The sequence below is a fragment of the Alligator mississippiensis genome, chromosome 1 (assembly GCF_030867095.1).
Source record: "Alligator mississippiensis isolate rAllMis1 chromosome 1, rAllMis1, whole genome shotgun sequence".
In the NCBI taxonomy this organism is placed as follows: Eukaryota; Metazoa; Chordata; order Crocodylia; family Alligatoridae; genus Alligator; species Alligator mississippiensis.
The window spans coordinates 143,705,863-143,731,210 of NC_081824.1; the positions used below are offsets into that span (position 1 = coordinate 143,705,863).

The following is a 25,348-nucleotide window of genomic DNA, read 5'->3' on the forward strand; positions in this document are numbered from 1 at the left end:
TTAGGTCCTACTACATCCAATCAGACTCTGCTTTTGCTGCATACATAATAAGCCCCGGCAGATGACAGCTCCCACATCCCAGGCATAGCAGGTTGGAGATAAATATTAGATGTGCCTATTGCTTGCACTCTTGTTCCTTTAGTCTTTTTTCAGTTTCCTACTTTGTAAATCAGTGCATGCTGCACTTCTGTTTTTAGCCTGGAATTTCAACACAGTCATAACTACTGTTTTACCATGCTGGCCAGATTAGAGATGAATTAAGCACTCATAAAAGATTCTCTTGGGAAAGGATGGAAGAGAGACACCATAAACCCACCGCAAGGAGAGAAGCATTTGAAACTTGATTTAGTTTGTGGGATACCTTTTTTTTAAATCTGACATAGAGATTTTTTTACCCTAACCAGAAATTATATATTCCCTTGTGCACAAGGCAGAGATGACAGATTATCCACAGGCTTTACATAAAAATAGCCCATGTTCATACAGCTCTTTGAAACTAGAAAGCTGTCTATAATTCTGAAGTATTATGATCATTGTCATATTGTGATGGGAGGCTACAATCCTTCTCTCCAAGGATATGCAAAGCAGTAATGTTAAGGTTCTGATTATACCAGAAGCATGCAGAACTACAGCTTTTCAGCACAATTTTTAGGTTCTTATTAAAACAAACTGAACGCCAAGGTGATCCAAAATGTTTCTGCGTCCACCACTTGCGGTTTGATCAAGTTGTCCTTGTTTGCCCTTCCTTTACAACTACTAAAGAGTATCAAGACGTGGTTTTCCCCCCTTGTCCTCATATGGCAAGTAAACAATCCCAGTGATTTATTTTGAGTCACCTGAACCAGCTATGAGAGAACAATGACAATACAACATTGGGGAAGACTGTCAGAGGCTGGAAGACTTGCACCACAACAGTCAGCCCATATTAAAAAGAAATATATTGATTTTGTGCTGGCTTGCAAGTGTTACAGCCTCCTATTCTATTTTTTTTAATCTAGCCACTATCTGTGACTGCAACCTTCTTCAACCCTACCTTCTGGCACCCTAGTAAGGACCTTGTGGAATCCAGAACATAGTTGGGAGAATCATCTATTTTCCCCATTGCTCTGATCAGGTTCTTCTTTTCATCCTCCCATTTCCTGCACTGGCTTCTTTTCATCTTCTACAACAAATTCAAACTGCCATGCACCCAAGGTCCTCCACAGTTTGGGCTCTGGCTAGCGTAGAGGTGCTATCACAGTATAGGAGTTCTGGTGTACAATACTGGGGAGAAGCGATTACCAGCACAGCTGTACTTTGTAACAGGAAACTGAAACCACCCTTACCAACAAAACATGCTATCAGACACACGTGCTGTTGTGTAATTATAGCTGCACTGACACTAAGGGTTTTTGCTAGCACAGTTATGTCACTCAAGGATCACACCTCTGTATAGCCCTGACTGACATAATTGTGCCAGCAAAAATCTGTTATGTAGACCTGGCCTAAGGTAACCACTTCACACTGTGACCTTTATTCTGCCATTTTTCCCATCCGGTTGCTCTACCACTCCTGCATGCCTAATAATCCTCTTATTACCTTTCTCTTTATCTTATTTCCATGAAATTCCTCATACCTGTAAGAAGGCATGTCCTGGACCACTCAAGGAGAAGCATAAGTCTTCCCAGGGATGACAACATTTAGAACTAATGTTGTGATCGGGGCAGAAAGAGGGGAAGAGAGGAGGTTGTGGTCAACATATACATATTTTAAATATATAAACCATGCTGGGTTTGAAGAATTAGGTAAAAGACATAAAAGATAGAACTGCTGAGCTTTATCATATCTTTCCGTAACACACAAAGGAAAACCTTTTTAGGTCCTACCCTCCTGTTTTGCATGCAAAGGTAATGAGTATTACCCAGCTCTTAAGGCATAGAAAGTTATCCTGCTTGTACAAAAAACTTAAAGCACCCGAACAGTCCTACCATTAAGCACAGCCATTACTATTTTGGTATGAGTTTTGTCACTGCCTTCCCATTCTATTCTGTATTTCGCAATCTAAAAACACAGCATCTTGCAGTCATCAATGAAGGCCATTAAATATGTTTGATCTGCCATCAGCTTCAGAGATCATGACCTAAACTGTCATTTACCAAGTGCTCTTTCTTAATTTGTTGAAAATTATGCTCCTTACCTCCGCTCCCCCAAAATAAATATTAAAGCATGTTCCTACATTCAAAATGCATCAACAATTTAACTATCAGATTAATCACTATCCTTTGATGCTTTACTTTCTCTCATCCAAGAGAGAACTGACCTATGCCTTTGCACATGCTTGTGAGCAGATAGTTAGAAAATTAGTGGGGTGAGGGAGGAGGGGGAGAAAAGTGAAAGGAAGCGGACAGGGAGGAGTCCGATTCCTGGCACTCAGTTGCCTATATAAGGGCAAAGACACAGGGTAGAAAACACATTGGCTGACTAATAGCTTGAACAATAAACTTGAAATAAAAAAATAAAATATAAAAAGATCAATACAAGAAACTAGCCAAAAGAAAAACCCACCACAAAGGATAAGCACAGAAAAAAAGAAAAGATAGATTAAAAAAGTATTATGTTCACCTCTCGTGCTTCCAGGTCACAGCATTTAACTTTGATTCAGAAAAAGGAATGAATAAAATTCAGGTCTCAGAACAGCAAGCCCATAACTTTCAGCAAGCAAGACAACATCCAGTTTGCTCAATAACTCTAATAAAAAGGTACAAGCCAAGAAATAAATTAGATTAAATTGGAACATTCATTGTTATATTTATAAACATGCAAGTACCAGATCACCTACAATGTGAAAAATTCATTGCACTTAGAAATTCATGGCAGTAAATTATTTATCAGCTTCCCTCTGAGTAATGTTACTACCAAGGACCTTGGCTGAAAATGAAATCCACCAAATGGCTATGTTTAAAGCAAGAATAAACAAAGAAAGTGGGGGGGGAGAGGAAGAGTCAAATGACACACTTAGACTCAGCAGTATTATTTATTTATTTTTTATTCTGACTTATGGTTTCTAAACTAGAACAGTAATTGCTGTAACATGCAGTAAAAAAGAAAAATGAAATTACCCTGCTGTCATTTAAGTTAAATGGTAAACTTCATTCATTTTAACAGGAGCAAGGTCAAGACTAAAATGTAATGGGATCTGGGACTCAACCCCAAAACAGAAAGTTAGAAAGGAAACTCAGAGGGAGAATGGATGTTTGTTGATGCAAATTGCTTGGGAAATTCCTAATAATCTTACTACCAGGAATAGCGTGACCCTTCCTGTTGTTGTAGATGGAACATATCCAGGTTAGTAAAAGTCAAGCCACAGGGGCCTCTGGATGCAGATCTAGGATTCTTACATTCAGGAATTAAAACAACGTATGGTAAAGTAGATCCTAAAATTATGTTAGTGGCAGGTGTCACACAAACCACTAGAGACAAAGAAACAAGGCTAATTATTTAATAGAAAGAATACGCAAGTCTGAGACTTATGCCTCAACTGCAAGCTTTAGGTTTGAGGCAGGAATTACTGGGAGAAATTCTATGCCCTATGTTATGCTAGAGGTCTAACCCTGTGACCATGATAATAAGTCCCTATTAGCTTTGAAATACTGGTATGTGAATCTTAAATCACTGTATAAAGCTACAGTGATTCTGCTATTTTAGCAAAGCAAGAGATAATCACAAAAAGATGTTACATGCTTTATATGATACCAGTGTTACCATCCCAAACATATTCCTTTTAGAACAAGGAAGATTTTATTATTGGCCATGAATGCAAGGGGCTTATCAATGGGTAAGTCCCCAGATACCATTGGGCAGGCCAACACAATGAAAAATTTCAAGGTGAAGTGATGAATAATTAAAATAAAAAGCAAATCAGATGTTGAGCTGCATTAAAATTGTGTCAGAATAATACTGAAAGCATATACAATGATGACATTCCCTTACCTTGAATTATGCATTCAGTTATGATTGGCCCTTCTCAAAAAATGTATAGGAAAAATAAAAAGGCTCTAGAGAAAGAAAATAAATTAAGGGTTTCCATATAAAGACCAAATAAGATTAGGAATATATGGTTTACAGAAAGGAATGAGAGTACCACAATATAGGTTAAAGGAGACTATGGTGTAGAAATAGTAAAATAACCATTATTCTTTATGCCTCTTTGAGTATCAGGATTAAAACAGGTGTTCCAGGAGCATTCAATAAGCAAAATAAAGAACAATAACTTCCCCAAGGTGATTATATGTTATGTGACACTTTCAATAATTGCTACTTCCTGGTCATGTATGTTGTGCCAAAGCAGTGGGCAGATTTCCATACAGCTTGCGTTTCTTCAGTATGTAGCTTCACTGCATGTTCTTCTTCAAAATATAGGGTGGATTTTGATGAGTATATCAAAATGGTGTGGTCAAATCTGAGTGCAAATTCAGATGCCAATGTTACTAACTGCTACACTCCCACTTCTATACAGAGCCACACTAGCCTAAAAAGAGGTCCACTGGGGCCCAGAAACATGCCCCAAAAGAGTACGTGGAATAATTTGTGTCAGCCATTACATACCCAGAATGATTCTTACAGGTTGTGAGGGAGTACTGTAAGGGTAACTTCACCAGCTGAACAGAAAAATATGGAAATGTATAAGGCTAGGTTTAGACAATAACAATTACACAAGGGTTAGGGACAGGAAATAATAATGAGGATAAGGTTAAAAAAATGAAACCAGAACTGTAGGGCTAGGGATAGACATTCAAAAAGCTTGAGCCTGAATTGATTCAATCTTTGCAAGTTAGTCTAACCTGGATAGGCTAAATCAGGTTGTAACTGTCCAGACATCCCAGACATGCAGGCACATGCCTGCAGTGGCTCACACTAGAAGCTGGGGACCACTAGAATAGCCTTCCCTTGCCTTCTACAGTACTGAGATGGGGGAGAGCGTGGCCAGGCAGGGAATTGATAACAGTGCTTAATCATCCCATTAAGAAAACAGAGGGACATTACCAGCTACCTGTTGATTCTGCCTTTGTCCCATCTACCACAGCACAGACCAGAACCAGATTGTGGTCTGCTAGCTAATACACAGACACTTCTTAGCAAAGCAGAGGGGAGAGGGGAATTCCTGCTTAGCAGGGAGTGGTGAGGGGGAAGAGAGGGAGCAGCCTGCAGTTTCTTCTGGAGCTGCAGCCAGGGAGCAGAGGGGAGGGGCCAGCCCTGCTGTGGAGCAGAGAACCCTGTACAGCCCAGAGGGGATGCTGGGGGAGTCTAATTTAACTTAAACCAGCAAGGGGTCTGGGACAGACATTGCATAAACCAAATCAGTTAAGTCTGATACTACATTCAACTAGGTTTATCTGAAACCAGCTTCAGCCACTTTCAAACTGGTTTATGTGCCCTGAACATCTGTTCTGTTACAGGTTTAAACCAGTTTCTGATCACTTAAACTAGTTTATGTGTAATCTCTGTCCCCACCTTAGCTGTCTGCTTTTCACCTCTCCATTTTATACTCTTCACAAAGAAGATTGCTGTTGTTACCTCCCCTCCTCCTCCTCCACCCTACCCCATTACAGATGGCACAGAAAGGGGAAATGACTTGCCTAAGGTCACCATGCAGGTCAGTGGCAGAGCTAGGAACAGATTTCCAATCTCCAGCATTCCAGCGCATTTCTCTCTCCTCTGGGCAATAAGAAAAAAAAACCTGTCCATTTCATCCCTTTCTCCCACCACTTTCCTCGCTTGTCTATGCATTCCCTAATTACATCATACCAATGAGTAATTTAGAGACAAGATCTTTCTGTCACGTGCCCATGAAGGACACAGCACACTTTAGGGATAAAAAAAAATGGTACAAGTAATAATACAAACAGTATCAAAAGTAACAAAAGGAACAATATGAACAATAATACCAAAGAGTAACACAAACGGTAACCTGATGCTCCAAGTACTTTTGCAGTTTTGACAGTGCTGTGATAATCTAGACCAGAGCCAACATTTGCAGCACATGCTACTGCCATGTGTTGCATTTGGTAGTATTAGTAAAGTGCTGCCATTAGGCATTTACAACACACCTAAAGCTAATACAGTATGTGAGATGCTCAGGTGTTGGCCACTTGTTCACATACTGAGAATCAAATGTAAAACTCTGTTTCCTATTTGCCTGACAGAATAGCTCACAGTGCCCACGCAAAGAATTTCCTAGAAATTCATGGCAGGGCGATATTAGCAGCAAGTTCCAGAAGGCCCCACAAAATTAGATGTGCTGTCCAATAAACTGGGAAAGATGAGCAGCTGTCCCTCCACAATTCTTTGTCTTTTAAGGAAGAGTAGAGCAGCCTTACAGCACCCACAGTTTCAATGTCTGAGTAGTATGGGCAAGGCCTTAAGAGGCGGTGTCCTCCTTATCCCCTTAAACAGGCACAAAGGCCAAGACAAATGAAGCAGTAAGTCTGTTGATTACTAAAGGCATTATTCAAGTACTCTCTGGTGACCTTCTGAAGGCTGACCAGTGTAAATATAACTGCAGCAATGGTGAAAGTATTTCCTGATCTGAAGGGACCAGTTTTGCTCAGTATATGCTGTAAGCACCCAGACGCAGCACTGATATTCTTTATTCTTATTAATGGATGCTAGCCAACACCTTCAAATGCCAGATCTTAGATGGACACCTAAATAAGATGCTTAATATTCAGAGTTGCTGAGCACCCGTTGCTACCACTGAAGTCAAACACAAGCATTTCATCTACTTTAGTTGTATGAAATAATACTGGGGCAGGGATACACAGTAGCACAGGAGTCGTTCTGTGATTACTAGTGCTTGAAACCAGGGAGAGGGTTTCATAAGTGGTATTAAACTGGTGATACAAAAATAGTGGATATTTTTCCTTTCTCTGGTCTTGCCTTGTTTTCTTTCAGGACAAACTCTGCTATACTCTATTATTTAGCAATAGCTATACCAGATGTGGTGGGTCATCCCAGAAAAAAGACAGCCCATTATTGTAATTATGGTCACTGGAGTCCATATATCTTATCCTATGCACTTCCTCCAAAGTGATCTCAAATCAGTTTGCATTGGATGCTACTTTAAGGGCACATCTACACGTGACACTACATTCACCATTGCAACACCATAGCGATGTAGTGTCAGCGGAAAACAAATCATGATGATGCAGTTACGTCACCATAGCAGTACTCTCCCTCAGTATAGTGCATTGCTACGGTGACATAGAGGCTAAAAATAACCATACGCTACCGGCTGTTACTGCACCATCCTTTAGTACTTCCTTTTGGAAGTACTAAAGGATGGTGCAGTAAGAACGGTGCCATAGGGGCACATGTAGACATACCCTAAGAGAACTTGTTCAAAAGAAATATGCTGAAAACACACCAGTTGTCCTTATTTGTGCGAGAGAACTGGTGCTAAAGCAGAAACACTAATGCCAAGACAAGATGACGATTTTGATTGATTTGCTTGTATAGGAATAAGACATTTCAGTTCTCTCAAGAACTGCTTGGGCTAATAATAATCAGATTTGAGGAGTATCACTATATCATGACTGCGGTAGTCACTGTGGCTCCCCTACCAGACATGCGTTTTGTCACCCACAGATTCACTTTATTAGCATCACTGTACACTGTAGATGGCCGGTTAACTAAGGGTTATGTTTAGCATTGTCTGTCTTGAAAACACGTTAGTGAGCACAGTGCCAACTAGAAATTTTATTGATGTTGTTGGGTCTTTTATTTTCTTGGCTAACACCATCTTCGCTGCTTTTACTTAACTTTGGTTGACTTAGGTTCAAATAGGGGAAAACATTTCCATTTCCCTTACTCTCTGCCAGTCTCTGCCCCAGCATGCTCCAGGGAAACGGCGAAGGATGCAGTTTTCCCCCCATGTCTTTGGAGAATCAATAGAAATAGACACAGTCATCTTATAAGTGAGACTAAAAAAAAAAAAATTAAATTAAATTAAACAAAAAAAATCAGGCTTTGCATACAAGGATGCTATTCAGCTGCTGGTGCACTTTTGCAGATATTTATGAATATCCACTTCACTTCGAACAGCTACCACAATGTTTTGTTTGTTTGTAGACTTCAAACGGTTTCTAGCTTTGGTCAGAAAATAAAATTAGCCATGAATCTGGCAATGCCATGAAGGAATATGTGCATTAAAGGACTACTAATGTGCAGCTCCAACTTGCTGAGACTGGCAGAAAGATCTTATACCTGACAGGATGAGTAATTTATACTTTGGGAACCCTCACCCAAGTCCTTCAGTTTTATTCTTAATAATACGTGAAGACAAAGAACAAAGAGTCTTATCACTTGCTTTTTTAGAGGTGGAGTCACTGTTTGTCCTTCAGATGCTAAAACACAGAGGAAACGGGACTGGGCCTAAAGCTTTCAAATGGTGGAGGCAGACAACATAAAAAAGAAAAAAAATGGACACGCCATGGATTGACTCAGGAGACCTGGATTTTAGCCCGTTCCACTGACACTTCCTGTATGACCATACAGGAAGGGCAACTCATTTATCCCAAATCCTGAAAATTCCCAGGCTCTCTCTCGCTGCTGATCCCCTGAGCTGCAGTTGGCCAGATCTAATCTCTTCATGGACCAGATCTAGTGCATTGGCTGTAGGTTGCCAACCCCTTCACTGAACTATTATTTTAAATTATGGCTGGTGCTTCTTCTACAAGCACCACCAAAATAGAAATGTCTATAACTGCTGTCCTTCGTGTTGAACTCAATGCTGTCCATGTGTGTTATGTGTGCTTGAACAATACTACCGAATCAGGCTCCTCAGGGGACTTAGGTAAAGGGACATATATGTTCCTGAATTACAAAGCAGCCCTATGCAGGAGATAGGCACCAAGATGTTCTAGCTCAGCTAAAATGATAATACCTCCTGCCATGCACTGTAGCAGAACTTTAGGTACCTATGGAACTTTATGGGCAAATACTTAGGCATCTACAGGTACTTAAAGCCATATTTTTCAAAGACACGTGTTGGAACTTTCAAAATAACTCAACTCCCACTGAAAACCAGGACCAACGTGTCTTACGTGGGCACCCAGAAAGTGAAATACAAAAAGTACTTTTGAGTTATTTCCAAACTCTTGAGCTTTAGGGTTTTTTTTTAATTGATGGAGTTGTCACAACTCTTTGCGAGTTATATAAAGACATCCCTACCTCTAGGTATTTTAATACTAATAGCTAATTCCAGATACTCTCACCACTTTCTCTGCCTGTTCTTGAAGTGGCTGCTGTAGAAAAAGCACAAAAAAAAATTAGAAATGTCAGAATACACCCCCCCTCTCTCTCATTGTTGGCAGTCCCTTGATATATGGATAGCAATCTTCCAGCAAGTAGAAAAGTCATCAATGAGTCTGTAAATGCCTGAGGAGGCCAATCTGAGATCCACGTGTTAGACTACAGATATGGCGAATAGTTCTGAGAAGAAAGAATAGATCATGGTGATATCTACCCCTCCATCTCAAATACAGTTATGCATGTGCGGGAATGGGAAAAGGTTTGCAGCCTCTACTGGCTGTGCAGTCCCCATCCAGGTCTGGCAGGTGCACAGCAGGTCACAGCCAGGCAGCAGCCCCCACTGCCAGACTGCTGCAGTGGGTAGAGGGTGCAGGGAACTCTTAGGGCTGCTTCAGCAGTCCAGCTGGCACTGTCTAGTCTCCTCTTGAAGATTTCCAGGGTAAGTGATTGCACCACCTCTGGAGGGAGCTTATTCCACAGTCTGGACACCTGAACTGTGAAGAATTTTTTCCTGATGTTAAACCTGAATTGATCTTCCATTAGTTCGTGGTTATTATTCCCAGTTTTCCCCTCAGGTGCCCTGGTGAACAGTTGCTCACCAAGCCCTTGATGTTACCAGGTCCCCTTTCAGCCTTCTTTTCCTCAGGCTGAAGAGTCCCAGATCCCTCAGCCTTTCCTCATATGGCTTGGCTTTTAATCATTTACATGTCTGATGCTTTACTTAGTCCAATATGTTGTGTGATGCACGCTCCTGGTTCTGAAGTCAGTGTTTTGTGTATAATAAGCCATATCAACAAAATACAGTGCCACCTACTCTAGCAGAAAGCAACATGTTCTAACATATTAATGCCAATTTAAATGAATTATGCTGCCAGTAACCTCATTTTGAAATCTTTTATTTAGAAACAGCACAAGAAACTATAAAACAGTGATTTTCAGCTAGGGTTCCATGCATTCTTAAGGGTGCTGTGGAGTTCTACACAACTTTAGCAATGTTAGATACACAAGTACCTACACACAATTCACAAGATAAACATAGAAATTTCAAGTAGGAACCCAGTGTCAAAAACTTTCTGACCTGTTGTCAGCTTTTTGAGATCCGAGTAACCAAAGAACTACTCTAATATTTTTCCATAGTCTAGAAATGCATGAAAGCTAAAAGCTGGCATTTTTAAGGGGCGCCTTGAGTCTAACTAAGGGTGCCTCAAGCCTACTGAGACTGAGAATCACTGCTATAAAAGTAATTTGGTTTTTGAACAATGACCTGATGCTACCAGAGATTATAAATGGTGTAAAATTGAGTCACTATACAACCACAGAAGTTTGGCACTTTCACCCTGGTATATTACAAAAATGTTTCCCCCATTCAGATAGTTTCCTATGGTGTTGGATATATGTAATTTTATTCTTTTACTGTGGAGAAGTGTGGACTGAATTATCTGCTTAGTGGACAGCTGGTGAGGGCTGCTTCTGCTTTTTTTTTTAAACAGGTACCACAGGAAACAGTTTGTATGAAAGATAAGCAATAAAAAACAATATACTAGCTACGTATGATTCTCACATCTACTCATTCTAAAGAAAATGTTTGTAGAAACAAAACTTCTGCCTGAAAGAATGCCTAGAGATATTCCTATCATAACTGCATTAATGTTTTAAGAATAAACCATATTAAAAGGGTAAAGAGAAGTTGCCAGATTCCTAGTTTTCTTTGGGTTTTATGTTAGTCTTTACCTGTTATAGTTTCAAAGAAAGTGTTTAAGACAGAACTTAAGCATCAGTGATATATGCCTGAGTTTGCAGAGAGCCTGACATACATGCAATTTGTTCCTTTATTTTTATGGGTGTGAACTTAACTTGTGTATGCCATTTCCTACAACAGAAATAGCAGGTACATGTACATGTACATAAAGATCTTTCAGTACATAGATGTCAATTTTGATATTTTCAATGCCACTATTGCTAACAATTTTACTGCTCAAAGCATGCAAGAAATGGAAATATCATATTCTGAAGAACTGTGCCTTTCCAAGGAAATGCCACTCCTCCATGGACTATCGGGGAGCAAAATGCAGAAGGTGTTTAAAGGCTTTCTATTTTAATCATGCATAACACAACTGGTGTGCCCAGAGTATGATTTCATTTTGACAGGGTTGAATTTTGGAAAGGCAAAATGATTTGATGGAAAACATTTGCCACCTTTTCCATTGCTTCTTATACTTTCCCAAGGCAGCTCTTGCCAAACTGTGGGTTAGCACAGTTGGCTAGCAGATGCATTAGAGTAATCTCAAAGAACTACCACCTTTAATGTACTTTTTGGAACACAGCTGCCATAGTTTGATCTCAACTTCACCAGCAAGCCAAATTATGCAGAACGTGACTCAGAGAGAGCACTACTGGAGCTATAGATTCACATAGATTTCAAGCATTACCCTTTCCCCGATGCTCACAATGCCACAGCAGTGTGGCTTGGGTTGGATTCCCAGAAGTCGCAAATACTTTATAGCTGCACACCTTCAAAAATGAACAATGCTGTAGTAGATCTTTTCATTTTACTGTGCTCTCATCTGAGAGAGCTTCCTCCATCCTGCCCCCAATTATTTTCAACTTCTCCGTCACCTCAATATATATTCTATTGCCCTTGCTTGCTAGCTCTTCATCTTTCTTCTCTCTTAAAATGTGTCACTGATTCTCCTCTTCCACATCAAATCACTGCAATAAGTGTTGGGCTCTTTCTATTTACGTTCTGTTTAAGAGCCTTCAGAGAGCACTGCAGCCATGTCTTCCAGCCTTTTCCTAGAACCATGAGAACTAGAAATTTAGTGCAAAAAACAGAGGTATCTATAGGAACAGTGTGGCTATGTTGTCTGGAAAGCCAGCAAACAGCCAGAGAGTCCTAACATATCAGCATTAACCTGCATAGCTGGCCAAGGGCAGCCTTAGCCACCACAAAAACACTTCTTTAAATTCCCAGTCCCCCAACCTCTCTCAAGACATTTAACCTGTAACTGTTAGTGGAGCAAGAGCAACTTCTTACATTTTTTTAAAAACAGAAGCTATAAGGCACTGATAGATTTGCAGACCCCCGCTCTAACTCATGGCACTTTACATAAAGCACCGTGAGTTAGAGCACCCTGCCTGACCCAACCGATGTTTACCTGTTGAGTTGGGGTAGGGAGGGGAAATCAAGCCTGATCCCTTCTTCACACAAACCCCATTCTACTAAGCAAAGGGGAAATGGATGGGAGGAAACACCAATTCAAACCTACAACCTCCTTTTCTTCCAGCCAAGCAGCAGCAAAATAACTGACAGTAACCAGAAGCTGATAGAAGAAAATACACTGACCTGAATAAGTAGCCCCTTGTGAAAGGAGCCCAGATGTGTGACAAGAGGAGCTCACATGTTCTGGAGCTTGTGCTTGTGCAGACTAAAAAATTACTTCAGGCTGCCTGTCCTCAATCAAGTCCCTAAACAGTGTAGGGGAAGGATTTACAAGCCTACATACAAATGCCCTGTCTTCAAAGGACTTATACAGCAGAAGCTTACAACAGAATTTGGCCCACAGTTCTTAGCAGCTGGCAAGTCTTTTTCACATTTGTTCTAAAATGCTGTTCTAGTCCTTGCAATGGAAATAGCAAATACAAAGACACACACAATTTCTGTACACTTAAAAATCTTCCGAAGTCAGCAACCTATTTGTCTTAAAACATATAATACCAAAATACAATTATATCCATATAACAAATAATAAGCTTATTCAATGTGTTGAAAACACTCTTATTTTTACAGTACACTACTTTGAGGGAACCAGTATACTGGTCAAACTCCCTAGATCAGTATTTTGCATTTTGAAGGCAGAGGGAGAAAAAATTATTTGGGGGTGCACCTTCCCAGCAGGCAAGTCCCACCTGGCCAGGGCCCCACTCAGTTTACCTCTGCTCCTGCCTCTGTGGCACTGTCCCTCACTGTGGGGTCCTCAGTCTAGCCCCTGCCCCTTCCCTCCCCCACGCGCTGACCTGCTAGGCTGGGGCGTGTGCGTGCATGCACATGGGTAGTCAGCCCCCCACCCCAGCCTCGGATCAACTCCAAGAGGCTTTGAGATCTACCGGTGGATCGAGATCCATTGGTTGGTGACCACTGTCCTAGGATCGTATTTGCCTTTTGCACAGCTACAGCACATGGGTGGCTCACAGTCATCCTGGGATTATTATAACCACAGGTTCTTCTCCTTAGTCATTTCCAATTGATCAACTGCTAGCCTATTGCATGAGCTTTCATCCCATTTTTATGACTTTAGGCCTTAAGGTCATTCTGTTGTGCCTGAATGATGTCCCAGTCCTCCTCTATATTGATGAGGCCTCCTGATTTTCTACCATTGGTAAATGTCATGAGCACATTCCTCTTGTCACAAGGTCATTATTGAAAATATTAAACAAGATCACCCCTAGGTGAATCCTTAAGGAACTCTACTAGTAAGCTCCCTCCACTCTGACAGCTCTCTTTTCAACTCTATCTGAAATGTTCAACACCTGGAGTTGGGAATACTGTTATCTACTTGCTCATTACTTGCTATGCCACACTTCATTAGGTCTGAGTTTTTCCCCATCCATGCTACAAGATTCTACTGGCATCTGAGAAAATACTTTAAAAACTGAAAGTAACAGGCCATGCTATTATTTAGCACTCCTCTTTCCCATGCCTTGGGAGAAAGGCATGTCTTATTTCTCAGATTACTTTAATTATATGGTATGACATATACAGGGGTTTTTTTAATGCTCATTCCAGAACAAATCACTCCACAGGTATGCAAAAATGTTTAGCAGTAGCTGGAAAGCAGAAGCAGAGGGAGGGACAAATATTTAAGCTTTTGGAGGAAAGACTGATGAAAAGACAAACCACACATCCCTTGCAGTTTGACCTATAGACCTTTCCCATGCTTCTCTCTTTCAACTCCCTTCTAAAACACACCCTAATAATATCCTATATGCTAAAACATGGGGAAAGGAGAGGATGCCAAAGAGGATTTTGCTCAGCTACTACTCTGAAAAGTTGTTCAGGAAAAGGGTTACCTAGCAGGAGTTAATTCTGCTTTCTGAAACATGGGTTCACTTGCCTACTTCCTGGGCATGAGACATTTTTGACCAGTTGGGACCCTGGACAAGTTCTCATATTCCACTGACTGCAAACAGCAGATAGTAAATACCCCTCTCTCTCTCTAATGATCCCTGCACCCAGAGGAGAGTTGAAAGATGAGGGATTTCAAAGCACAGGAGACCTGTGAAGATGACAAACTCAGAGGCAAAAATTACTACCAGTACGTAACCTCTTTTTTCCCCATCATGATTGTCTTAGGACAGTATCTCAGCTTGCAACCTTTCATTGAGACTACTATATTGTATTTACCCAAACCCAACATGACTATGAATTTAAGATGACCCTGCCCCCCCCAGTAATAAGATTCTATACATGGAAAATGTATACATTTGTTATAATTTTCTATGTATAGAATCTAGTTATTGGAGGGTTGCCTTAATTTGTCCCTTTCCCCTTCTCCCCCATCACTGCAGCACAGAAAGCTGTAACGGTGGAAAAGTGAGAGAGTCAAGTGGCCTGGCCTGTGCCCCTTGTTGCCTGTGACTCCCACCATTCACCTCCCTGCCACTTGCCCTGCAGCATCTCCCCCATTGTACCTGCTTCCCCCTGGGCTTGCACTCTCCTGCACCTTCCCTCTGTGATGCCTGCCCCCCAGCCTCCTGCACAACCCCCGGTGCCTGCCCCACCCTGCCACCTGCCCCCTGCGGAGGAGAGAACAGAGGTGACAGGGAAGGGGAGCAGAGGTAAGTGGGCAGAAGTGGCAGGGGGTAGGTAAGAGGACAATGACTGTGGTTTGGACTTCATCCCTGAGCCCAGGTTGGAGCCAGAGCTGCAGTAGCCTCCCGCCTCGTACTTGGAGTCCAAGCCGAGAGGTTTCTCCACCCATGTTGAATAAAGGAAAAGCCTTATCTTGTAGTTGAGCAAATACAGTATTTTAAAGGTGCACTGATTTTTAAAGTGTGTTAATGAAAACAACATTTTTCATTGAGGAAAATAAGTGTCTCCCCTCCCTCCTTCCCCTTCCAATGCACCTGGAAGTTAGATTGGATTCAGAGATACTTTCCATCACCAAGGCAGCACTAAGTAGCCAAAGTGTATGTGAGACTAGCAATATACAAAGAAAGGCAGGAAAAGCCTAGTTTTTGAGTTTTTTCTACTTTCTAATTTTCTAATTTTTTTTCCTAATTTCTCTGTTCCTTAAGAACTCCCAGTATTCCTCCCTGAGTTGCCCAGACAATGGTTTTCAATGTGTAGTGAACCTCAACTGTCAGTGCATTGAGGAGCTATTAAGGTACAGATACCCAAGCTAGTAGGTGACCATGAAATCATTTGGCTCCAGTAGTCTACTAATGAGAGCTCTTAATCCATGTGTCCCGTCTCTGTCATAGGATCATAGAAAAGTAGGACTGGAAGGTCATCTAGGAGATTGTCTAGTTCAATGTCCTGCTCAAGGCGAAATCATCCAAATTTAAATCATCCCAGCCAAGTATTTGTGTAATCTGCACTTAAACCTGGAGACTCCACAACCTCAATAGGTAACTTATTCCAGTACTTAGCCATCCTCACAGGTAGAAAGCTCTTCCTAACATCCAAACCAAATTTTCTTTGCTTAAGATTTACTTGCAATTTAAGTAATACTCATAAGATGGCCTTGTTGGCCTGTCCCCTGTGGTGTCACAGTAGTCTGTCACCATCCTCTTTATAGCCACTCTTCGGATATTTGTGAACTGTTATCAAACCCCTCCTAAGGCTTTCCTTCTCCAGACTAAATAATCCTATTTCTTCCAACCTTTCTTTTTATATCGTGTTTCCTACACCTCTAATCATATTTGCTAGTCTCTTCTGGATGCTATCCAATTCGTCTACATCATTCTTTAAGTCTGATGCCTAAAACTGGGCACAGTACTCCAGGTGAGGCCTCTTAAACCCTGATTAGAGTGGAAAAATCATTTCCTTTGACTAGTAGACAACACGCCTTTTAATTTAACCAGATACTGACTTCTTTTGTTTGCAACAAGAGATGACTCATATATTGACTCATATTCAACGTATGGCCTACTATAACACCCAGGTACTTTTCTGAGGTACTACAACCTAAGCATTCTTCAATTTGTATGTGTGTATTTAATTGTTCCATTCTAAATGCAGGTCCTTACTGAATTTCATTTGATTAATTTCAGACCATTTTTCTAAGTTTGTCAAGGTCACTCCGAACTCTAATCCTATCCTCAACCTAGCTTGGTGTCAGCTGCAAATTTACTGTGTGAAGATGTTGAACAGTATTGGACTCAGGACAGATACCTGGAAAATTTCACTTGATACCTCCTCCCAGTTAGTCAGCAAGCCATTGCTGATTACTGTTTGAGAATGATGATCTAACTAGTTATGTATCCACTTTATAGCAGCTGTATCTAGTATATTTCCTTAGTTTGCTCATAAAAACATCTTAGGAAGCAGTGTTGAAAGCCTTGCTGAAGTCAATCTGTATTGCACCCATTACTCTCTCCCTCATCGTTAAGGTCTTTCACCTTGCTGTACATGGAAATCAGGTTGATCAGGCATGGCTTGCTCTTGATGAATCTGTGTTGGCTGTTCACTACCCATTGAGTTCTCCTCGGGGTGCTTAGAATGAGATTCACTGATAATATTCTCCATAATCTTACTGGAAATTGAGGTTACACTGACTAATTTGTAATTCCTTTGATGCTCCATTTTCCCAGGTTTTTGTAAAGATAAGCTCTATACATGCCTTTTTTCCAGTAATTCAGGCCTTACCTGGCCTCCACGAGTTTTCAAAGATAATAGCCAATGGCTCCGCAATTACCTCAGCCAGTTCCTTGAGTACTCTAGGATGAATTTTGTCTGGTCCTGCTGACTTGAAAATATCCAGCTTCTCCAAGTAATTTCTCTACTTTAGGCTGATTATCTCTTCCCCTATCCTTGTTGTTAACTCTGCTCCTTATCTGATAGGCTTACTCATGGAGACTGGAGTAAAAAAGACATTAAATACTTCAGCCTTTTTGGCATCATCCTTTATTAGACTGCCTTTCCTATTCAACTTGTAGGATTTTTGCAAGCACATTACCTGTAAAGGAAGGGTGGTGCTTGGTTGAGTTGGTTCTAATGTCACAACAGCCCTGCCTAAGCCTTACCAGAGTTGCTGAACTAAGACTTCCTCTAGTCTATACAATCATAGCAATTAGACACAATAATCATTAATAGTTTAATTAAAGCCTAATTTCTTCAAATGATGCCTATCTGCAAGATTTCAATTAATATTAACTATGGAAAGTTGACATTATTCTATTAAGTTCATTTGAGATAAATGAAATACTGACACCTGCTAAATGTTGGAAAAGGCTCCATTTCTAATGAATTTTAATGCAAAACAATGAACAGATATGCACAAACCTTCTCCCAAAAGTCACTTTAATTCAAAGAATAGGTGTCATATGCTCAGTGCTGCCTTTTTCATGAAAAAATAGGTAGCCTGAATTTCTTCTTTAACAATAAGATGAACCTCGTCTTAACTCTGGAATTACAACTATTGCCCCTATGCTTTTATGAATACTTTAACTAGATTTGTTTATCTTTTGCAATAGAAAAAGGAAAAGGCTGGTTCTGGATGACAGAGAACAACCAAGGGAATCCTTGCAGTGAGGAGGGTGTTTATAACCTCTTCCCCTGGAGTGTATGACCTAGGAACATTCCTGCACTCCTGCTTGCCAAGTATGAGTTGAAGAGCTTCCATTGCCAGGTAGCAAGGTATGAAACTGCTATGGTGGAACTCTACAGAGCCAATGCTATGAAGGGGTAATAACAACATAAATGAGCATCTAGATTTTTCTCTGTACATGGCATTTGCTCTGTTACTGAAATGGCCAGAGACATAACAGCCTAGGTCTATGCCCTAGGTGGCAGTGAGGGCAGGGGTGCCAGGAGGAGGCATGACAGCTGCAGCAGTGGCTACTGTTTTTATGCACCTATAGGTGAGCACTCAGGGCTGGTGCTCAAGTTACCCACCGCTTATTATGCTAATGAAAACGACACATTCAATAATACCATCTATAGAGAGAGACTTCTTACCAAGCACCAGGCTCCCTTTGAATACATTTTTTAACTAATATTTAATGAGCTCTCGTTAATGCTTTCTACTGACCCTCCATCCTTCTTTGTCCGTCTTGGTCTGTCCTTTAGTAATAGATGTGTGGAGTAGGAACTGCCTTTATTTATATCTTGCTCAGAACTCAGACACATACTACTGTGAGAATGACTAACCATAATAACATTTCTGGTGAGTTTTCAGTGTACATTCTTTGAAGCTAGTCTGAGAAGTCCTTGGAGCATTGTATCACGTCTGAGTTCTGCAATGTTTTCCTGTTTACACAATTCAGCAGGTTTTGAAGTGTGCTGTACAAGGTGTAATGCAATTCAGCAACCCTTTCAGACTTTGTACGTCTTCTATAAAGAGACAGATTCTTTGCAATTGTCCCTGAACCAGATATTGTGGTTGGTATCCTTTTTCTAGGTATTCATGATAAGCAATACAAGTGTGAGATGCACACCTGCATCACTTAAAGAGTCAAGGTTACACAGAATGTATTGTACTGATCAGGCCTATTGTTCCTTTGAATTCTGTATGCAGCCTCTTTTTTGAGACAATAGTTCATGCTTCAGAAGAAAAATAAAAAATAGAAGTAGTAAGCTCACTGTTTACATAGCTAATTATGTCATACAGCTTGGCCAGGGTGTGGTGATGTGATCTACTGAAACCTACAGGCAATCAGTTCACACCCTGAAGGATAATATTTGATTACCATTACTTTGGTTTGCTTAAACAAAAGCAATTTGACATAAAACTACCAAGCCCTTTATAAATGCCAGCCACAATAGGTATACCTGGTTAACCTTCTGTGATAGTGAATTTGACACATGGTTATAAAGTATTACTGCCTTTTATTGGATCCAAATGTAGTGCTTTTTAATTTTTTATGAGAATGTCCCTTAATTCACTTGATCAGATATGTTCTAAAGCAAGACAATTGTATTATGTCTCCACTGTGAGTTTGAAGACATTGTTTAAGTTTTTTTTTTTCCCTTCTCCTCTTTCTAGGCTAAATAATCTGTTTTGGACAGTATCTTAAGAAAATCCTACCATACCTCTAAGCCATTTTCATTATTTTTCCATTCAACATTTGCAGTTTCCACTAAATATTTGTCAGACTTCAGGCAGCATGCACTAGACACAACCTACCTTAGATAGAGTGCATCTACATTAGACATCTACTGCAGCGTTGATTAATTAGCTCCACAGTAAATGTTGCATATCTAAACATGTGCCCCTATTAGGCTGGAGTAAACTAATTAACTCTGCAGCAGGGTAATACTTGTAAAGACAAGTACTATACTGCTGCAGAGTTTTTTTTACTGCACAGCAGCACAAATGTAGGTGCTACTCTGGGTGACTAGGGCACAAGGGTGCTTCAGTGTAGGGGCTACATGCTGGCTAGCTCCACAATGGAGCACCCTCATGCCCCAGCCAGCCCCTCCACAGCATGTTGGGCCAGGTGGGCCAGCCCGAGGCTGGCAAGCTAGCCCTTCAGTCTGCTGCCAGCCAGGGCTGCTCTGACCCAGCTCAATGTGCTGCAGTCCTAGGCTCACATTCAAATGGCTTGCCCAGGAATAATAAACTCTGGAGCAATAAGCTACACATGTAGATGTGCCTGCTATGATATACATCCTTCAACATAATTCCACATTCATAATGACTTCTATTCCACAGTATATCATCTTTTTCAAGCATCCTATATACTGCATCAGGAAGACAGCTCCATTCTGCTCTTCTTGACTCCCAGTCCTTTTTCCATCAGCATATCAGAGTTTTAAGCTGCATTTACATTTGCCAACATTTGTCATTTTAATAGATTTAATTTATGGAATACCCTTTAATTTCTTTCTATTTTGTACATTGACTGAACAAGACACTGCATTTGCTTCTTTCGATTTTCATTCTATGGGCTTCAGTTTTCTCGATCACAAAATCCAATTTATTTAGACGAGTACTTTGTCCCAGAAACCAAAAATGCACAGAAAGAATACACTCCAAAATAATTCCCCCTGTCCCCGCCCCCCCAAAATGTAAACAGTGAAAAACAACCTCCTCTTTCTCATCCTCTTATTCAGACACCATCTTGTACAGCAGTAAAAGGATAATTTCAAACAACACTGAAGTTAAAAGAGAAAGGGAGCAGCAGCAATGTCCTGTAGATAATTTCGCATCTCTGAAAAGAGGAACAACATTTTTCTTACACATAGAAGGCAGGTTTAGTAAAGACTGGTTGGAAAAGTACAGAACAGCAAAATCTATACAAAGTATGTGAGCCTAATTTTGCAAGTAGTTGAGTGAGTCACATGGAGTGCACAGCACCTTCATCCAATGGTTTAACTAGGAATTGAGGCTTTACAGGAAGCACTTATCATCCAGCTGGATCAGGCCCTTTATGTTTAGTCATAACAGGAATGCATTCCTTAGTTCACTTCCGCTTCTATTGTTTTCATTGTCTCTATAAATCGCTAGATCAACAGGTATATGATGCATTATTTTTAGACCTGTCAAACAGTTTTCAGCGTTATTTTACTTCCAGCTGGCTTTTGGATTTCACAACAGCTTTGAAACAATTGGCTACTAATATTAACATGGACTGAATAGTTAGACAATTTGCTAATATTGGCTCATAGTGACTGCTTACAGTTTCTGTCTTGGGGGGGAGGTGTGTGTATATAATATTACAGTATATATAATATAATATATATTCTTCCTTTGTTCCTTGCCTTCCCTATATCAGCATCATTACCATAATATCTAGGAAGACAGGAATGGAAATGGAAACACTATTTCTTCCTGGTGTACAGTGCTTGCAAACCTTTAAGCCCAATATAAACAAAAACAGATTTGGCCTCATTTTTGTTTTTTTTTCTCCTTTGAAAACTTTTAACTACATAACAGTACCATCTCTGCTGCAAATGTATACTGGGTCTTATGCTCATATGATCAGAGTGTACAGAAACACTATATCAGTTCCTGTTTATAGCTATTACAAACCACAAATCTGCATCTTATACCTCCAAACCTTGGCAGCTTATAAGGGCCACTTTTCTCTTGGGATTCTTTTTTGCAAGTAAAACATTTCTTCCATAATATTAAAAAAAAAAAAATAAGATAATGAAAAAATTAATGGACAGCAGCTTAAAAAGATACAACAATACTGTTCACAAAAAAATCTTGTAACAGTTGCATCTTATTAATTATTATTTGATGCACAGATGGCTTGGAAGAGATTCTGGTGGTAGTACTTGTATTTTCCTCCCAAGCCGTTATCAGTGTAAAAGTAATGACGATTTCTCTTTAATTAAAAGGAAAGCTTCTTTATTAAGCTCCTAGCAGAGCAAATACTGAAATGCACAAAATGAGAGATTGGATGTATTTCTTCCAGATTTAGAGCTCTGCACTTCTTGCTTTTTGTTTTATAATGTCTTCTACCAGAGGAACTCAAAGCACATTAATGACAATTGTCTAAGTCAGAGGTTTTCAACCTTTTTTAAGAAGTGTACCCCTTCCGGTGGCGGCGGCCAGATGTGGAGCTGGGGTGCGGCTTCTACGTAGTGGCCACTACCACCACCCACCTCCCTGAGCTGCCTCTGCATCCCACTTTCCTAGGGCTGGCCACACATGCGGCTCCATGGGCTGCTGATGGGCCTCGCACCCAACCAATTGCATGCCACCTGTCAGCAGCCTGTAGAGCCACATATGTGACCGGGTATGGGAAAGTGGCACACGGTGGTGGTGTGGGGTGGTGGATAGCAGCAGCGGTGGTCATGTGCTAGCTTCCTCTCCTCACCCCCCACATCCAGCTGGCCAGGTCCCATGGTGCACAGGGCAGCACACGGGCCCGAACCTTGGGAGCCAGGGAACAGCAGAGGCTGCTCTGGTTAGCCACCCAGCATGAAGACAGCTGGCCAGAGCCTGAAGGGCCTGGCCTGTGCTAAGAGCCCTCAGTGCCAAGCCAGGGCATGGGGAAATGGTAGTGCTGCAGCATGAGGCTCAGCACCCAGGAGCCAGCAGCTGAGAAGACCTGAGCCCTCGGTGGCCAGAGCGGGGCACAGGGTGGAGAGGAGCCCAGCGGTACAGGAGAGGCGCTCCAGCAGAGGAGACCCCATCGAGCTGCGCCCTGACCACCGCCACCTGAGGGAGAGTGAGTCATTGGGCCCTTGAGTCCCACAGGGGAAAGATGTTTGGGACGGGCAACTCCAGAGAAGGGGCTGGGTGAGCAGTCCCCACCCCCCGCCTAGTCAAAGCCCTAAGGGGAGGGGCCCCTGGTGCTTCCTGGACACGCCACAAGGGACCCCATTGGAAGGAGGACTTTCTCTTGCCATGGGTCAAGGACAATATTAAGGAATAGATGTTATTAAGATTGTTCATGTTTATGCCTTATATTTTGTAATTGAAATGTTGTATTGTGATGTCGTAAATAGTGTTATTTAGGGTTTGACATTGGTTATTCATTAGTGTTCTCTGTGTAAATATATGTATATGATATTTAGTTTTGTTTATGTATATTATATCTTAATAAATTGTATATAGTTAAGAACTTTGGGCTTGGGCTAACTCTATAGAGGAAAGAGGGATCTGCTTGAAATTCTGGCATCCCTCTCACAGCACCCACTCCTGCCTACCCATCCCATCCTATTGAGAATAGGGCACACCCTTGGGTGTACCCGGGTCACATTATCATTAATGATTAGAAAAGTACAAACATTTCAATGGTCAGAAAACCAATTCTCCTTCACTGGTAGTTAGAGTATGGAAAAATATACGACTTCCTGCCCCTTGGGCAGGGGGCTGGACCTGATGATCTCGCAAGGTCCCTTCCAGCCCCAGTGTCTGTCTATCTATGAAATAAATATCACATTCAGATGCATGCCTCAGACTAAATTAAGTGTCAAGGGAAAAACTGTTGATAAGAATATAAGCTTTTAGACTACATGATTCTGATTTTAAACCCTACTCCTGAAAGCATATGCATGCATAACTTCAGACATGTTAGCGATTGCATTGAAATCACTGGGGCATAACTGCACAAGTAGTCTCAATGAATTGAATGGGACTACTTGTGTCCATAAAGTTATAGGATTTCTTAGGGTGATATCTATCATTGGACTATATAGTTGGGATGAAATTAAACAAGCTTTCAAATGTCTCCCTCGGGTCTGATCACAAGGGGCACTTTTACACATGCTCCAGTGATAGGAGGGCGGTGCTTTAATTAGAGCGGCTCTAAGAGCCATTCTGAAGTGCTGCAGCATCTCATGTATCAGCGTTCCTGGACTTCAAAATGCCAGCAGGTGTGCTTGAACTAAAGCTTGTTCAACAAGTTTTAGATCAAGTGCCTCCACTGGCATTTTGAAGCACGGGGATGCTGATACACAAGACGCGGGAGGCTGCTGGAGTGCAGTAATTAGCATACTCCAACAGACTTGATTAAGCAAGTCTGCTCTGATATGCTATAATTACAACGCATTGGAGAAGCCTCTGTGCTTGTGTACAGGCACCCAAGGAGCCAGGCACGACAGTAAAAATAGCAGTGGCAGGGGGTAAAAGAAATTCCCAGGGCAGGCAGACACACAATTAGTAGAAGAAAAGAAGCTAATTGCTAAGAGATCAAGACCTATCAAAAGGGAGGAGGGTTATTTTCACCTTACCTGTGTGGAAAGAATTTAGGGGTCAGGCAAAATATAACGTGCCATAAAAACGATATTAATGTTTAGTCCTCAGTTCTTAGCATCCAGCCAGCTCAGCATCCAGCCAGCATAAATGTTGTAGCTCAGAGCCACAATGTCACTCTTACACTACCATATAGTTATACACACACCGGTGTTTTCAGGATCAGAGCTTTAGACAGCAAACGCCTCTAGGGAAAATGAAATTCACTGAGCATGCAGTGAGTATTTGACTAATACACAAATAATGAATGAAAAAAATATTATAGTGTCTTATCTGAGGAACCAAAATATCTTATAAAACAGAGAAGGAACACAATGAAAGGTACAGAAGAACACTACAGAAAAGGAGATTGAAAACAGAACTTTTGCTTGTTTCACGTGCAGAGATGGGGCCTGGGGTGGCATGGATGCTAAGGCAAGTGTTTGAGAGCTCAGAGGTTGCAAATTCAAGGCCATAGCAGAAGCACTTGTGGCACAGCACTGTCAGATTCCAAGGAATCTGCAAATTCTGCTAAATACCTTGTCACAAAGGCACAGAAAAAGAATACACAGAGACGAACTGAAAGATTAGTATGTGATAATATGTCCTATGGTATTTGAGATTCATATAACTGAGTTCATTGTATTGCTCACAATATGCTATGAACAAATAACAATATGGACTTATCTTCCTTCATGCACCAGAATGGTTCTGGATTGTGATATCCAGGGTATTACTCATTCATCGATATTGTGAATTCTACTAGAGTCTGAAAGCTAAGAAAGATTTCCTTAAAGTAGGTTTATTGCAGAATGACTATTGCTTAGGAGAATGCAAGACAACAAGACTGTTCTTGTCTGAATGTATTGTTTATTCAGCTTTTGTCAAGCCTCATACTAAAGACACCAGAGCCTTGATAAGTAGCAGAATCATCAACACTTTTTATTTAACAGAGTCACTTCACTCATTGCTTACTTTCTATTAGACTATTATTTTCCTGCTTTTTTTTTTTAATTAATTTTTTTTTTAATATTAAACAGCAAAGAACTGCAGGAAAGCATGAGTCACTAGATCTTGGCTTCTGGTACGTTAAAAAGTACATTTTCTGGAGACATTTTCACGTAATGCTTTTTTATATAAACTGCTGTTGGTAATCTTTTAGTGTAAAGACTTTCTCAAAATGCACTAGCTGCAGTAAGAGTTAATGT

General features: G+C 40.9%; 1 protein-coding gene across 2 annotated transcripts in view; it reads right to left on the minus strand.

Annotated features, from left to right (window-relative positions):
• Positions 1–25,348, minus strand: part of RPS6KA2 (ribosomal protein S6 kinase A2) — a 534,307-nt gene that overhangs the window by 296,940 nt on the left and 212,019 nt on the right. The window lies entirely within an intron of this gene.